Below are 18,390 nucleotides of genomic sequence, written 5' to 3' on the forward strand. Positions count from 1 at the left end.
ACTCTTTTCCTCTCTTAGCAGTTTGGAAACTTTGTGAAAGTGGAGATGCAGTGTATTTTACATGGTTCATTGCATCTAGCATAATGTTTTTTCTTTTTGAGATGGAGTCTCACTCTTGCCCAGGTTGGAGTGCAGTGGCAGGATCTGGGCTCACTGCAACTTCCGCCTCCCTAGTTAAAGCAGTTCTCCAGCTTCAGCCTCCTGAGTAGCTGGGACGACAGGCGCGTGCCACCATGCCTTGCTAATTTTTTGTATTTTTAGTAGAGATAGGGTTTCACCATGTTAGCCAGGATGGTCTCCATCTCCTGACCTCGTGATCCGCCCGCCTCAGGCTCCCAAAGTGCTGGGATTACAGGCGTGAGCCACCACGCCTGGCCCATCTAGTATAATGTTTTGCACACAGTTGTCAGCAGATAAATATTGAATGACAAAATAACTCAGATGGGGAAAAAGAACAAAATAACCTAGTGCTCAGAAAGACTTAGTGAGCAAATGGAAAAATGTCAAAAAGATATGCAAAGGCATTCCTAAATAACAATATTTCCCCTTTTAGTCATTAGAAAAGGTCCAAACACTTTTGACATTTAATCTTTCACTTGCATTTTAACAGAGCACTACTTAATTTTGGGTCGCCTTTTATACACTTGGTACATTTTAAGTTGATTATACTGGAGATAGAAGGGGATTAGACTCTAGATGTGTGTTGTCCAATACCGTATCTTTAGCCACCAGTGGCTATTGAGCACTTGAAATGTGATTAGTCTGAATTGAGATCTATAAATAGAAAATTCACACTGGATTTTGAAGACTTAGTATGGAAAGAAAAATGTTAAAATATCTCAATTTTTTTCATATTGATTGCATGTTGAAATATTTTTGACATTGTGTTAAAATATATTGAAAAATTATCCTCATTTTGCCATTGTTTAATGTGGCTACTAGTAAATCTAAAATTACATAGGACAGCATGACTCTTGACTTCCTGAGGAATAACTGAAAGCATATAAAATATCTAAAAATTAAACATGTTAATACTTTCTCCTCCTGAAACTTCTTGTGACTAAGATAAGGGTTATCTTGCTAAAATTCAAGGCCAATGGGTAAAAAGGTGAGTAAAATTTCTTTAATGAACTGTTCTTGAGTACTTCAGATGCATTGAATATTTTGCAAAATGTACTGTGCAACACTTTCTTGATATAGGTAGGGTAGATTTGGATGCCAAATCGACATAGTTATATTGGTTTAATTTTTAGTAACATTTAAGACTCATATATTCATATTTTCTTTTTTTTTTTTTTTTTTTTTTTTTTTTTGAGACGGAGTCTCGCTCTGTCACCCAGGCTGGAGTGCAGTGGCCGGATCTCTGCTCACTGCAAGCTCCGCCTCCCGGGTTTACGCCATTCTCCTGGCTCAGCCTCCCGAGTAGCTGGGACTACAGGTGCTCGCCACCTCGCCCGGCTAGTTTTTTGTACTTTTTAGTAGAGACGGGGTTTCACCGTGTTAGCCAGGATGGTCTCGATCTCCTGACCTTGTGATCCGCCCGTCTCGGCCTCCCAAAGTGCTAGGATTACAGGCTTGAGCCACCGCGCCCGGCCATATATTCATATTTTCTAAAGTAAAATGCTCTTTTTTTTATTTTTTATTTTTTGAGACGGAGTTTTGCTCTTGTTGCCCAGGCTGGAGTGCAATGGCATGATCTCGGCACAAGGCGACCTTCCGGCTCCTCCTCCTGGGTTCAAGGGATTATCCTGCCTCAGCCTCCCCAGGAACTGGGATTATAGGCATGTGCCACCATGCCCGGCTAATTTTGTGTTTTTAGTAGAGATGGGGTTTCTCCATGTTGGTCAGGCTGGTCTCAAACTCCCGACCTCAGGTGATGCGCCTGCCTTGGCCTCCCAAAGTGCTGGGATTACAGGTGTGAGCCACCGTACCCAACCAAATGCTCTACTTTTAGTTTACAAATGTACATGATGTTCAGAAAATATTTCCAGTTGTATTTTAACAGTTGGCTAGCAACAGAAAAGGAAAATATCTGAGTCTAGCTCTGCATTAAGTCAGTTCAATTAATGCGTACTACTTGAAGAAGCATACTTTTTGAAAATTAGTGGTCTGTAATTGTAATCTTGCAGTAGTTGTTTATTGAATACTAGCATAAGTAAGGATTGAATGGGATAATAAAGGTTGTCTTTGCCCTTGAGGAACTCAGACTCATTGAGGGGGGTACCATTCCTTGAATGTTTCCTCTTTTTCTCCAGCAAATATACACATTCAAAACATCAACAAGCAAACTCAGAGAGGACCAGCCTGGCTGAGAGGAGTTGACCATCCCCCTCAGGACTGACTTCCTTTCCTTCAACATTATAATTAAAATCCTAGACTATATAGAAGTGACAGGTATGCTCTCTCTGCATTTATTATTATGGGAGGTGTTTTACTTGGAAGCAGTACTTCCTCCATGTTAAGTGCTTTAAGCTCTGGGCCGGGCGCGGTGGCTCAAGCCTGTAATCCCAGCACTTCTGGGAGCCTGTGATGGGCTGGATCACGCAGGTCGGGAGATCGAGACCATCCTGGCTAACACCGTGAAACTCGCCTCTACTAAAACTACAAAAAATTAGCTGGGCGAGGTGGCGGGCCTGTAGTCCTAGCTACTCGGGAGGCTGAGGTCGAGAATGGCGTGGAACCCGGAGGCGGAGCTTGCAGTGAGCTGAGATCCGTGCCACTCTAATTCCAGCAGCCCTAGGGCTGGGCAGTGACTCTGTCTCAAAAAAAAAAGTGCTTTAAGCTCTGAAGGGCCATCTTAATCCATTCCCTCTGACCTCAGAGGTTGTCAAGACCTATAGAAGAGTTTCTATCAAGCCACATTAGGAAAAATGTGGATGTCTACTTTTTGGCTTCACTTTTTTTAGGATTTGTATTTAAGGTAATTTCTTTGAGAACAGGTGAAACGGTTTAATTAAAAAAGAAAGGGTTATTCAGCTAAGCTACTAATTTTTGTGAATACCTACATGTCTTATATATGATCTGATGGGCAGAGAAGGCATACTAGCTGTAAATTAGGATTAAATCCCGGTTTTATAATTACCACGTATGGAATTTGCCAAAATAAACTACTCTGAGTCTTGGTTTCCTTATCCATAATGTAGGGTTAATAAAACTTGCAGTATAAGCTAATGTTTTAGGATGCATTTGGAGACTGCATTATAAGGTTACAGAGAGGATAACAACAGAAACATCTGAGAGCTAACTTTGTGCCTGACACTGTGCTAAGAGATTTCAAGTATTAATATAATAAAGAGGTTAGACAAACAGCAAGCATCATGTCTAGCATATAATATGCAATCAATTAAAATTTCCATTTATCTTCCTCTCAGTTTTAATTTCTCATTTAATTTACTTTCAGACAAATAGTCATGTAGCTTCATGGTTCTCAAACCTGGCTGATCATTTTATATATAGCTTTGAACTTTCAAAAAATACTGATGCCCAGACTGTACTCCAAACCAATTAAATTACAGCCTCAGGTGCAGCTGAGTTTGAGAATCATGGATTACCTTTTCTTGAACTCCTTAAGTTAGGGAATACATACTGCCTTCCTAGTTTTGTCAAATTGACTCAAATTTGCCAACTTATAAGCATCCAGCTATTGTAAAGAGCCTGGTATATCGTGGAGTTTCAGGATATCTATTTCATAGTTTTCCCCCTGTGGTCTTGCAGAATGGAATTAACCTGAATTCAGCAAAAGAGCTCTTTAAAACTCCTAACAGCAGGTGTCATCTTTGAAATTCCCTTGTCAGAAAAGGAAATGATTTCTTAGTGATATGCTTGACTTCTGTTGATCACTATTTGCTCTTTTAAAGTGTCCAAAGATGTTTTAATAGATAATTGGTATTTGTTGTTTTCTTTATTAAAGTATAATCTACATGTAGCACAAGAATGGCCATAGCAGTTTTATTCATAACAGCCCCAAACTAGCAACAGCCCAAATGTTCACCAACAAGCAAGTGAATGGACAAATTATGGTGTGTTCATACAATGGAACACCACTCGACAATAAAGAGGAACAACCTATTGATCATCAACATGGATGAATCCCAGAGACATGTTAAGTGAAAGATGTCAAAGGAGTATATATTATATGATTCCATGCATATGAAGTTTACTAGCATAGAAAACTTTTCTATGGTGATAGAAATCCCAGGAATGGTAGCCTCAAGGTTGAGGGGAGTAACGGTAAATTTTGAGCACATTTGCAGGGGTAATAGTGCTCTATATCTTGAGTTGGGTGATAACACAGATGTATCCACTTTTCAAAACTTGACCAATTATACATTTTAAGATTTATGTAGTTTAGTGTAAGTAAATTATACCTCAATAAATAGATTTTAAAATATCGTTGAGAGTTTAAAAAATGGAACTTCATTTGCCCATCTCCAGTCTTTTGGCTTCTCTTCCTCTGTGGTAAAAATTGCTGACTCTACTTGCAAGATCTTATTTGTAAGTTCTTACTGTTGCATGATTTTATTTATAATTCTAATAATGAAATTACTTTTTAAAAACTTATTTCTCTTTCAATTCCAGGCCAAAATTGATCTTTCTCAAGATTCTCTTAGTTTACAAACTGAGGTCTGTCATCCTCTGGTCATTGAAGTGAAGTCTGCTAAGGACATGTCCTGTAAACAGGATTGACATTTCCTGGGGCCCTCTCAAGAATCTCTCTGAGCTTCCCTTTCCATTTATGACCATTTAGATGCTTACAAGATGCTTTTCTCTGACTTCTTCAGCTCCAACTGCTCCTTTCCATTACCCTAAAGCTGTGGATCACAAAGTGTTCTCCAGACCAGCAGTATATGCACCACTTGGATCTTATTAGAAATGCAGGTTTTCGAACCCCACCCATGACCTACTGAAACAGAACTCTGAAGGTGAGGCCTAGAAACCAGGTTTTAACCAATGTGCCAAGTGATTCTAATGCTTGCTATCAATCATTTGGGAACCATTGCCCTAAACTCAGTTGCTGCTTCTGCTTCATCTCCTGTTGACTCAATTTCCTGAATTGTTTCCATTATAAAAACAAAGCAAAACAAGACATTTACCTATATTATTAATCACAAATAAGTTCCCTACCCTGTGGGGTCACAATTTGGGCTTTGGATATCTAATTCTGCATCAAGTACATATCTCTGTCTTCATGATCTCAACAAATTATTAGATATATCAGTAACTTCCATATATGCTCTCATTTTGTAGTTTCAGTGTCACTATTTCCATTTAATGGATAGGGAAATAGGGGCTCAGGAAAGAGAAGTGTATTATCCAAGACAAAAGTAACATGGGCTGCATTCAATTAGGGCTTCTCATTTCCAGCTAAGACACCTTGCACCATAATAAAGCAGCCTGTAACTAAATTTGCCATAAAAATATATCTAAAATCTTAATTAAGTTTGAATAGCTTGGTCTTAGTTGAAAGTTATTTCTAATTCATTCACAAGTAGCTTTTAAAAGGGATATGTTTATGTTAAACAATAGAAGGTCTCCAAATCCTATCAGATAACTGTATCCTGTCTTTAAAAATGTAATTTTTGATATCTACTGCCTGAATTAAATTGCTTTGTTGTACTTTCCCTCAGAGAAATAGAATGGACCAAAGCAGTTCAAATATTTTAATATTTCTCTGGAGTTTGGCTGCTGCGATGTAAACAACTATTGATATCACTAATAAATAAATAATGTATATTTATTGAGGTTTAGTCAATAGAGCGATTACTTATAAGAGGCATGTAGTACTTAATTATCATCCTCTTTACCAAACTCCAACTTAACTTCGGACAATACAATTAAGAGTTGTGTTCAGATGACTTTAAAAACAGGTGCATGGTACAACATGTTCTTGTTGTTAACCATTTTATTTAATGGCCAAACTTCTTTTGGGTCAGTTTTGATAACTCCTCTCCAATTTCATCAACAATGAGGGAAATGTAATTTCAAGGCAAGCATTGAGCACTAAGTATATTAGGCAAGAGTGGGCTTGTTTATTTAAGGCCTTACAGCTCCCAGAAATAGAATGTTTACAAGGTGTAATCACCTTATATTTCAGGACCCTGTTTTTCCAGAATTGTTTTCTTTTCCCAGAAAATTTTTACTCTCTACTTATTTGTATTTAGCTGTTCTTTACTAAAGTATAGCTCTATCATAGCAGAAGATTGTGCCTTCTTCATCTCTGTATCTTACATTTCTTAGCATGGTAGATGTTCAATTGGAATGTGATTTCAGAGAGTGCCTGTGTTTCAGTCTTGATCCAATATTGATGAACTTAATGTGTTAATCTATTATAAGCAAAGATTTTCAGGTCAAACTTGGTTTGAAATACAGACTGTTCCTCACAGAAAATATGACTTTGAACAACCAAGTCTGCTTAAAGTCAGCTATTAAAAGTATATATTTGATGCAGCTAGTTTTTTCTTAAGATATTTTATAAAGTCTTTAAAGTGATATGTGGAAGAATGTAGTAAAGCACTTTAGTTAGAGCAAAAAGGATTGTTTTCCCTATTAGCCCAAAATACCATATGCCTAGAATCATTAGGAATTAACTGCAACATAGTGGACAAACATTATTACTATGTGCCAGTGTTTCATGACTTCCTCAGATTATTCAAATGGTATCCTACTTGGTCCAATTCAACTCTTCTTTTCTTCCACAAACCTTTCACTTATTTTACATGGATGACTTTTGTTTCTGAACTGAACTTTTATGCAATTACAGTTTCATAATAGAATTTGACATTGATTTTATACTGCCTACAATATTGTTTATTTAATTCTTAGTACAAAAATAATAAAAATGAGCAAGTCAGCTTCTATTTATTGAAAGCATACTGTGAAAAACACTTCATAGATATCTCATTTCACCTTCAAAATTCTGTAAGTTGTTTTATTATATTCATTTTGTATAGGAGTAAATTGTGGCTTAGAGAGGTGAAGTGACTTGCCCAAATTAAACAGCTAGTAAGTAACAGAACTGGGACTTGAAGTCAGATCTGTTTGATTTCAAAGGGTACATCTTTAACCAGCATACAAAGGTGTGGGGTCATTCAGGTCAGGGCCTTTGTCTCTGGTTTCTCTTAAGACTGGTGAAAGCAGGAGCATATGAGTTTTTTTTTTTTTTCTTTTTTTTCAAAGTATTATCACAGGCAGTGATCACAACTAGATAATTAGCCTGAGTAAATGTTAATTTTGTAACAGTGATAGCCTAAATAGAGATTGTGATTCCACTGTAATAATACACAGAGTACCAAATGTATGTTGAGAAACTATGCCACAGTCATTTTATTGAAATATGATCTATTTTTGCCAAGCTGATCTATATTAGCTTAAACTTGAACTTTGAAGGCAGACAAAACAGAATCATATGATCATCCTAAAGACTACTTCCTCCCTCTAGTGACCAGGAATGGGAATATCATAGCTACAGGCATTTAGAAAACTTGATTCTCAATGTATATGCATACCTCCCTCTAGGGGGTATTTGGGAAATTTCCAGGAGTAATTTTGGTTATTACGATGAATAGGGCTGCGGCTGGTATTCATTAAGGGCGTTGGGGATGCTAGACATCGTGAATGTGAGGGATAGTACCCTATATAAAATAATTTTCCTGGCCGGGCGCGGTGGCTCAAGCCTGTAATCCTAGCACTTTGGGAGGCCGAGACGGGCGGATCACGAGGTCAGGAGATCGAGACCATCCTGGCTAACACGGTGAAACCCCGTCTCTACTAAAAAATACAAAAAACTAGCCGGGCGAGGTGGCGGGCGCCTGTAGTCCCAGCTACTCGGGAGGCTGAGGCAGGAGAATGGCGTAAACCTGGGAGGCGGAGCTTGCAGTGAGCTGAGATCCGGCCACTGCACTCCAGCCCAGGCGACAGAGCCAGACTCCGTCTCAAAAAAAAAAAAAAAAAAAAATTTTCCAGCTCAAAACATTCATGTAGATGAAAAATTCATTATTTTTTAAGTCTAGAATATAGCAGTTCAGTCATGTTTCACTTAACAATGAGGATACATTCTGAGAAATGTGTCGTTAGGCAATTTCGTCATTGTGTGAACATTATACAGTATACTTACACAAACCTAAATGCTATAGCCTACTACACATGTAGGCTCTATGGTATAGCCTATTGCTCCTAGGCTACAAGCCTGTGCAGCATATTACTGTACTGAATTCTATAAGCAATAGGAACACAATGGCAAGTATTTGTGTAACTAAACATATCTAAACATAGAAAAACTACTGTAAAAAGATAGCATAAAAGATTTTAAAATGGTATACCTGTATAGGACACTTACCATGAATGGAGCCTGCAGGACTAGAAGTTGATCTGGGTGAGTCAGTGAGTGAATGGTAAGCGCATGTGAAGGTCCAGGACATTACTGTACACTACTTGATACGGTTTGGCTGTATATCCCCACCCAAATCTCATCTCAAATTGTAATCCTCATGTGTCAGAGGGGCCTGGTGGGAGGTGATTGAATCATGGGGGCAGACTTCCCCCTTACAGTTCTTTTGATAGTGAGTTCTCATGAGATCTGGGGGTTTAAAAGTGTGTGGCTTGCTCGCTCTCTCTCCTTCTGTCTCTCATGCTTTGTTATGGTAAGATGTGCCTTACTTCCCCTTCACCTTCTGTCTTGATTGTAACTTTCCTGAGGGCTCCCCAGGCATGCGGAACTGTCAGTCAATTAAACCTCTTTTCTTTATAAATTACCCAGTCTCAGGTAGTTCTTTATAGCAGTGTGAAAATGGACTAATATGCTACTGTACATTTTATAAGCATTGTACACTTTGGGACACTAAATTTATAAAAAAATTTTTTCTCCAATAATAAATTAACCTTACCTTACTGTAAATTTTTACTTTATAATGTTTTAACTTTTTAGAACTTTTTGACTCTTTTATAATACCATTTAGCTTAGAACACAAATATTGTACAGCTGTACAAAAATATTTATATCTTTATAAGCTTTTTCTAATTTTTCTTTTAACTTTTTAAACTTTTTTGTTTAAAATGAAGACAAAAACACACACATTAGCCTAGGCACACCCAGGCTCAGGATTATCAATATCACTGTCTTCTACCTCAACATCTTGTCCCAATAGAAGGTCTTCAGAGGCAATAACACAGAGTTTTCATCTTCTGTGATAAAAATGCCTTATTCTGGAATACCGCCTGAAGGATCTGCCTGAGGCTATTTTATAGTTAAGTTTTCTTTTTAATAAGTAGAAAAAATATACTTTACAATAACATATAGTAAATACATAAGCCAGTAACATAGTTGTTTATGTTTTATCAAGTATTATGTACTGTACCTAATTGTATGTGCTATACTTTTATATGATTAGCAGTGTAGTAGGTTTGTTTGTAACGGCATTACCACCAATGCATGAGTAATGAGTTATACTATGACGTAATGAGGGCTACAACATTACTCAGGCTATGATGACACTAAGCAACAGGAAATTTTCAGCTCCATCATAATTTCACTGTTGGATATGTGATCCGTCATTTGCTGAAATATCATTATGTGGCACATGAATATTTCACATATGAAAACAAAAAATTTGCACTTTTTAGATATGTGTTGTATTTTTACAAGTGATTTATTTCATCTGCTCTCAAAGTATTGAATGTAAGATAAGCCATTAGTAAACACTAAGAAAGAGAGAAAAAGAAAGAAAAGAACTTTCAGTTAAACTGTGACACAAAGCTTTCTAATTCTTAGGATTTTTATTGCATACATATTGAAAGACCTTTTGATTTTAAAAATGTAGTTTTAAAAATATATATATCACTCATAGGTATATATACAAAGTAAATTATCAGTGAAATAAACTAGTTTCACTATAAACTAGTTTCACTATTCTAGTTATTTTCCCATTTATAATAGTAATCAATTTCTATTCAAAATTCTTGAATAATTTTGATGATGACAATATATCTTAGTAGAATGTTCTAGTACTAATAACAGTATGCTTCTGGGATTTTTTCCCCCTAAGCCTCCAGTACTCATTCTGCAAGTTTTGGTGCTGGCACTTTCTTGATCTTACCAGAAGATATCAACATAATATTTTCAGGGAACAAATAAGACTGATTTTCCTTCCTCGAATGGCTCTTAAAGAGTTTACTGATTGAAACGTCAAGAGGTTGCAGTTGTCCAATCATGTCGGCAAGACTAATAGCCAAGTTCACACCTCCTGGATGACTAGTATGCCATGACTGCTGTTCTGCTGGTAGCAGTTGTAAGACACCATTGATTATATCATGGATAGTCATTTCAGAGACGTTAAAATGTGGAAGAACAAACTGGGTTAAAAAGGGAGAAGGCTGGGAACCCTGCATGGGGCTACTGCATACCAGGACTCGTTCCTGACTCCCACTGGCTCCAGGGGAATGGGTGAGTTGAACTGGCAAGGAGCAACCTACTCTCACGCAGCCTCTGGAACCCTGGCAGAAGGGAACCCCTTGATCACCATGGACACTCAAGTTGGCAGAGAGAGCTATTTAGAGAAGGGTTAGGGGCAGCAAGTCGGCTGATGCAGAACCCAGGGTTTCATGTGGGAGCATCTGTAGCAGAGTACAACCAAGGATGGCTATCCCCTTTAGGCTCGACTTGCTCCCATAGGAGATGTTAACCCTAGAGGAACTGTCAGATCTGAACTCTGCAGAGTGGTCTTGCCTGTCAGACAGGGCAGGTCTGACCTGAGCACCCCTTGATTTGCTGGCCTCTCCTGGGGCCCCAGCCTGGCTACTCCTGCTTGCAGGGTGGTCTCGGGTTCCCTGGGGGCCCATACCATACTTTCTGTGCTGGCGGACCATGCTTAACCAGCAGAGAGCTCCAGTGGGATGGCCACTACAGCCATGTGCCAGCCTGCATGCTGTCTCCTCATACTGCAGCTTCCCCTGGGCTCACAGCAACTCCCCACATTGCTTTGCTAGCACGTCTGTATGGGCAGATTTTGCTTTCATTGCCCCCCAGGCATGTGGGAGTGCTGTTTACTCCCCTCCCCCTGATGACTGCCATTGTAGACAGAGCCTTGGTGGAAACAGAGTCATAACAAAAAATCTCCTGAACCACAGCAAAATCAAATTAGAAATCAAGACAAATAAATTCACTCAAAACCATACAATTACATGGAAATTGAATAACTGCTCCTGAATGACTTTTGAGTAAATAATGAAATTAAGGCAGAAATCAAGAAGTTCTTTGAAACTAATCAGAATAAAGATACAACATACCAGAATCTCTGGGACACAGCTAAGGCAATGTTAAGAAGGAAATTTATAGCACTAAATTCCCACATCAAAAAGTTAGAAAGGTTTTAAGTTAAAAGCCTAATTATCACAAGTAAAAGAAATAGAGAACCAGGAGCAAACAAATCATAAGCATGCAAAAGACAATAAATAACCAAAATCAGGGCTGAACTGAAGGAGATTTAGACACAAAAAGACATTTCAAAGATCAACAAATCCAGGAGCTGGTTTTCTGAGAACATTAATAAAACAGACCATTAGCTAGACTAATAGAGACAAAAAGAAGATTCAAATAAACACAATCAGAAGTGACAAGGAGGATATTACCACTGACCCTACAGAAATACAAACAACCATCAGAGAATATTATGAACACCTCTATGCTCATAAAGTAGAAAATCTAGAAGAAATGGATAAATTCCTGGATACATACAACCTCCTAAGACTTAACTAGGAAGAAACTGAATCCAAGAACAGACCAATAGTGAGTTCTGAAATTTAATCAGTAATAAAAAGCCTACCAACCAAAAAAACGCAAAAAACAAAAAAACCCACAACCAGAGAGATTTACAGCTGAATTCTACCAGATGTACAAAGAAGAACTAGTATCATTCCTACTGAAACTATTCAAAAAATAAAAAATAAAAAAATAAAAAGGAGGGAATCCTCCCTAATTTATTCTATGAGGTCAACATCATCCTGATACCAAAACCTGGCAGAGATACAACAAAAAAAGAAAATTTCAGGTCAATATCTTTGCTGAACATCAATGCAAAAGTTCTCCACAAACTACTAGCAAACCAAATCCAGGAGCACATCAAAAAGCTTATCTACCATGATCAAAACGGCTTTATCCTTGGGATGTAAGGTTGGTTTAACAAACACAAATCAATGATGTGATTCATCACATAAACAGAACTGAAGACAAAAACCATATGATTATACTAATAGATGCAGAAAAGGCCTTCAATAAAATTCAACACTCCTTTCATGTTAAAAACTCTCAATAAAGTAAGTATTGAAGGAATATACCTCAAAATAACAAGAGCTATCTATGACAAAGCCAACATCATAATGAATAGGCAAAAGCTGGACACATTCTTCTGGAAAAGCAGCACAACACAAGGATGCTCACTCTCTCCACTCCTATTCAACACAGCATTGGAAGTCCTGGCCAGGGCAATCAGGCAAGAGAAAGAAATAAAGTGCATCCAAATAGGAAGAGAGGAAGTCAAATGATCCTGCTTTGCAGACTACATGATCCTGTATCTAGAAAACCCCATAGTCTCAGCCCCAAAGCTCCTTAAGCTGATAATGTCAGCAAAGTCTCAGGATACAAAATCAATGTGTAAATATCACTAGCATTCCTACACACCAAAAACAGTCAAGCTGAGGGCCAAATCAGGAGGGAAATCCCATTCACAATAGCCACACACACACACACAAAAAAAGTACCTCGGGAGGCTGAGGCAGGAGAATGGCGTGAACCCGGCAGGCAGAGCTTGCAGTGAGCCGATGTTGCGCCACTGCACTCCAGCCTGGGCAACAGAGTGAGACTCCATCTCTAAATAAATAAATAAATAAATAAATAAGCATCTAGGAATACACCTAACCACGGAGGTTCAAGTTCTCTACAAGGAGAATGACAAAACACTGCTCAAAGAAATCAGAGATGAAATAAAGGAAAAACATTACACACTCATGAGTAGGAAGAATCAATATTGTTATAATGGCCCTACTGCCCAAAGCAGTTTATAGATTCAATGCTATTCCTATTAAACTACCATTGACATTCTTCACAGAACTAGAAGAAACTCTTTTAAAACTCAAATGGAAGTCAAAAGAGCCCAAATACACAAGGAAATCCTAAACAAAAAGAACAAATATCGAGGTATCACACTACCCAACTTCAAACAATAATACAGGGCTACAGTAACCAAAACAGCATGGGACTGATACAAACACAGACACGTAGACCAATGGAACATAATACAGAACTCAGAAATAAGACTGCATACCTACAGGTATCTGATCTTCAACAAACCTGACAAAAACAAACAATGATGAAAGGATTCCCTATTCAATAGATGGTACTGGGATAACTGGCTAATCATATGCAAAAGATTGAAACTGGACCCCTTCCTTATACTATATACAAAAATTAAATCACGATGAATTAAAGACTTAAATGTAAAACCCAAAACTATAAAAACCCTGGAAGACAACCTAGGCAATACCATTCTGGACATAGGAATGGACAAAGATTTCATGACAGAGACACCAAAAACAATTGCAACAAAAGCAAAAATTGACAAATGGTATCTAATTAAATGAAAGAGCTTCTGCCCAGCAAAGAAAACCATCAACAGAGTGAAAAGACAATCTACAGAATGGGAGAAAATGTTTTCAAACTATGCATGTGACAAAAGTCTAATATCCAGCATCTATAAAGAACTTAAATTCACAAGAAAAAACAACTCTATTAAAAAGTGGGCAAAGGACATGGACAGACACTTCTTAAAAAGACATACATGCAGCCAATATTCATATAAAAAAAAAACTCAACATCACTGATTATTAGAGAAATGCAAAGCAAAACCACAATGAGATACTATCTCATACCAGTCAGAATGGCTATTATTAAAAAGTAAAAAAATAACAGATGCTGGCGAGGTTGTGGAAAAAAAGTAATGCTTATACACTGTTGGTGAGAGTACAAATTAGTTCATTTATTGTGGAAGATAGTGTGGTGATTCTTCAGAGACCTCAAAACAGATATATTGTTTGGCCAAGCAATCCCATTAATAGGTATTTACTCAAAGGAATATAAATCGTTATATCATAAAGACACATGCATGTCTATATTCACTGCAGTGTTATTCACATAGCAAAGCCATGGAATCAACCTAAATGACCATCAATGATAGGCTAAAGAAAATGTGGTACATATACACCATAGAATACTATGCAGCCATACAAAAGAATGAGATCATGTCCTTTGCAGGAACATGGATGGAGCTGTAGACCATTATCCTTAGCAAACTAAAGCAGGAACAGGAAACCAAGTATCACATATTCTCTTACAGGTGGGGGCTAAATGATGAGAACACATGGATGAACAACACACACTGGGGTTTATCTAAGGGTGGAAGGTTGGGAGAGGGAGAAGATAATGAAAAATAACTCATAGGTACTAGGTTTAATATCTGGGTGATGAAATAATCTGTACAATAAACCCCAATGACATCTTTACCTATATATTCTGCACATATGCCCATGAACTTAAAAGTTAAATAAAAAGAAATGTGGGGAAAAAAGGTGTGTCTTATAATCAAAGAGATGTAAATGTGAATTGGGGAAATTCTGTCCTTTTCCTCCAGAACTTTATCATAAAGCTGCTCAAAATTTCAGAAAATCTATCTCAGAAAAGCATTGCTGCTTATGTCTTTAGTACCTTACACCTATATCAAGTTGCATCAGTAGTTTCATACACTAGTGAGTCTACAGGTATAACCATCTAATTTATCATGCCATAAAGTGTTGGCATGTCAAAGCATTTATATTTTAAAATAGATATTTAAAAAATTACGTTCCTTTTATTTTTCCTTTAAATTACAGCTAAGTTATTATAATGACTTTAAAAAATGTGCATGTTGATATACAATATGAATTTCAAGAAAGGAAAACATGTTATAAAAATAAATGTTATATCTGGCCAGGCCCGGTGGCTCACAGCTGTAATTCCAGCTCTTTGGGAGGCCAAGGCGGATCACCTGAGGTTGGGAGTTCGAGGCCAGCCTGGCCGATATGGTTGAAATCCTGTCTCTACTAAAAAAAAAAAAAAAATTATCCGGGCATGGTGGCAGGCGCCTGTCATCCTAGCTACTTGGGAGACTGAGGTGGGAGAATCGCTTGAAACCAGGAGGTGGATGTTGCAGTGAGCCAAGATCTTGCCATTGCACTCCAGCCTGGCCACGACAGAGTAAGACTCCATCTAAAAATAAAATCAAATAAAAATAAAAGTAAAAAATAAATGTTATATCTGATGAGTTGAGAACTATTAAGGTATTGAAACAGAGAATCATGAATTCTTGTTTCTCTTTAGTAACTGGGCACTTCCTCAACAATTGTCACTAATTTTATGGATGGGGGCAGGCTATAGACTGAATGTCTTTGTCCTCCTCAAATTAATATATTGAAACCTAATCCCCAATGTGAGAGTATTTGGAGATAGGGTCCTCTGGGAGGCAATCAGTGCCCTATAAAAGAAACCTCTGGTTAGAGCCCTATGAGATTAGTGCCATTATAAAAGAAACCCCAGAGAGATCCCTCACTCCTTTTTCCATGTGAGGACACAGCAAAACAAAACAAAACAAAACACAAAAACCAACAAACTATAGTCTAAGAACCAGGATGCAGGCCCTCACCAGACACCAAATCTGCTGGTGCCTTGATCTTGGAATTCCCAGCCTTCAGAACTGTGAGAAGTAAATTACTGTTTACAAGCCACCCACTCTATGGTATTTTGTTACAGCAGCCTGAATGGACTAAGACAGGTAAAGGAAAAGAAGATAAAGAAGAAAGTTCAACATTAAATTGGGATGGTCATGCAGTCTTATTTCTAAGAAGGTGGTTTTTCATGTTATAGGTTGTGTAAGGTTGCAGAATAGTACGGTGAATGAGTGCACAGGCTCTCTAGTCAGATTACCTCGTTCAAATTGTGGCTCCACTACTTGCTGTGTAATCTTCGATAAACCACTTTATTTCTCATTGCCTCAATTCCTTCTGAGGCATAGTGAAGTGGAGGTCATAATATCACCTCACAGGGTCCTGGTAAAAATTAAATGAGATACACATTTAAGCGCATAAAAGTATATGGTATATAGAAAACACTAAATAAATGTAAGCTATAATGAACCAGAAACTATATCATTCTGAAAAAGAAACTGCTGGCCAAAGATGTAACAATAGGGGATATTTCACAAATTTTCCAATCTTTACTGTATACTTTAGTAAAGTCATTCCTGTTAGACTGTATTAATTTATGTTTGAACTTCCAGTAAATCTTTCCTCCTTGCAAATAAAAACTACCTCATGGATTTTCATGGCATTTTCTATCGTTATTTTTCCATAGAATCATAAGTCACTGATGTAGTTTTTTCTGTGTAGTAAGGTTTATTGCCAATTTCCAGTAGAATAGACTTTACTGTGTACAAAATATATATTATTCTAATATGCAAAAAATGTAAAATATAACTCATAGCTACTATTATATATCCACACACCTCAAAATGAAACACAAGGATAGTCACACTATTCATATTGGTAAAATCTTTCAAAATTTTTATTTAAATTTAAATTTTCACTTAAATATCAAGATTCATTAAAACATTCTATGAGACAGTAACTGGGCTGTACTATCATAGATGCTACAGAAGCTGCTATGCAGTCATCATTATCTAGCTGGGATAAAATTGACCTTAATGAAACAACCAATAAAGTTAAAAAGTAGAGGATAAATAACTACGGTCATTTGCTGTATAACATTTTGGTCAAAGATGAACTGCATATACAAGTGTGGGACCATAAAATTATAATACTCTATTTTTACTGTATCGTTCTTATGTTTAGATACAAAAATACTTACCATTATGTTACAAGTGCCTACAGTATTCAGTTCAGCAACATGCTGTTCAGGTTTGTAGCCTAGGAGCAATATGATATACTATTTAGCTTAGATGTGTAGTAGGCTATTGCAGTTAGGTTTGATAGATGTACTATATGATGTTCCCATAATGACAAAATCCCTGTCGTTAAGTGAAACATAACTGTACTAAGTTGGATGGTAAAAGTCATAAGGGCTCTACAGAAATCAGAAGACTGTCAAAATGGCAAGTAATCAAGGAAGGAGGTAAAGTAATTAAAGTGGGAGGAGGCAGTTTGCTAATTAATATATATGTGACCACGGGCATGTTAACTTCTCTGTGCTCACTGGGTCTTTGTTTATAAAATCTAATGTATTTAAACTGCCTAGTACAATCTACATGAACTGAGTGTTAAAGAATGGCCAGGTGGTTATGAGTGAAAAATGATTCAGGTAACAGAGCTAATAAAAGCTAGAGATGGGAATGCTTTGAGTAGTAGAGATATAAATCTTTAAAAAATTTTGGCACACATAGAAAGAAAAACAAGTTCACATGTAATTTTATATTTTTCTATAAATTTATATAATAGCAAACTTCTTTTTTCCTCCTGCATGGAAAAGTAACTTTCATTCAGTATTCCCTGCTTCTCTTCAACTTGGCTCAGGTTATAATGGAAAAGAGTTACTCTTTCAACAGCGCAAAGATTCTTTGGAAAAGAAACAGAGCAGTGTCAATAATTCAAAGTCACAAAGTCAATTATAACACACTGTTTACTTGTTTACAAAGATGATACCTCAACAGATTGACTTCACCACACAAATAAAAAAAGAGCGTTTATTAAGACAAAGAGGAAAGAGGGAGAGAAAAATAATTGCTCTCTGTTGTGTGAATCTTGTTTGCTATTTCTTATGGGATAACTGATTAGCTGGCAGGCAGTAAAGAGGTCATTCTGGACACATTGTCCTTGGTAGGCTGACTAGGCATACAAAAAACCCTGCAAGGCAGGCTGTTTCTCTGTATTATCTGCCAGTGACCTTCCATCAGTACTTTATCTTAGTTGAACCAGAGCTACACTCCTTCCCTCGCTAGAAGTCTTAGTATATATGCTGCATTCCTCTAAATCCTTTTTTTCTAAACCTGTACTTCTGAGTCTGTATTTGAAAGTGATCATAATCTGGGGTGCTCAAAATGGAGTTTCTTTTACAAAGAGTTATAATCATAACCGTTTATTCGAATATAAATGTAAGACGTTAAACATAAATATGCAAAATTTACATTTCCCTTTGGTCTTGCATTTTTCCAAGGATTAACACCATTATTCTCCAACAAACTAACATATTGTACTGGTAATCACTATCAAATGAATTGTAAGGGCTAACTGACTTGAACAGACAATAACTAACCTTACTTTTAAAGTAAATATTTTAAGAGACAATAGCATAGATGCCCC

At 37.2% G+C, this 18,390-nt stretch overlaps 1 protein-coding gene across 4 annotated transcripts in view; it reads right to left on the bottom strand.

Annotated features, from left to right (window-relative positions):
* DSE (dermatan sulfate epimerase) overlaps window positions 1–18,390 on the bottom strand; it is a 182,992-nt gene that overhangs the window by 163,906 nt on the left and 696 nt on the right. For 2 of the 4 annotated variants that reach the window (XM_021936891.2, XM_021936889.2), the window contains exons 2-3: window positions 16,943–17,001; window positions 16,004–16,125 (exon numbers count right to left, since the gene is read on the bottom strand). The gene's annotated coding sequence lies outside the window, so the exon portion shown is untranslated. The remainder of the gene's footprint in view (window positions 1–16,003; window positions 16,126–16,942; window positions 17,002–18,390) is intronic. The other 2 variants (XM_021936892.2, XM_017958389.3) reach the window with 1 other exon arrangement.

This window comes from Papio anubis, chromosome 6 (assembly GCF_008728515.1).
Source record: "Papio anubis isolate 15944 chromosome 6, Panubis1.0, whole genome shotgun sequence".
Taxonomy (NCBI): Eukaryota; Metazoa; Chordata; class Mammalia; order Primates; family Cercopithecidae; genus Papio; species Papio anubis.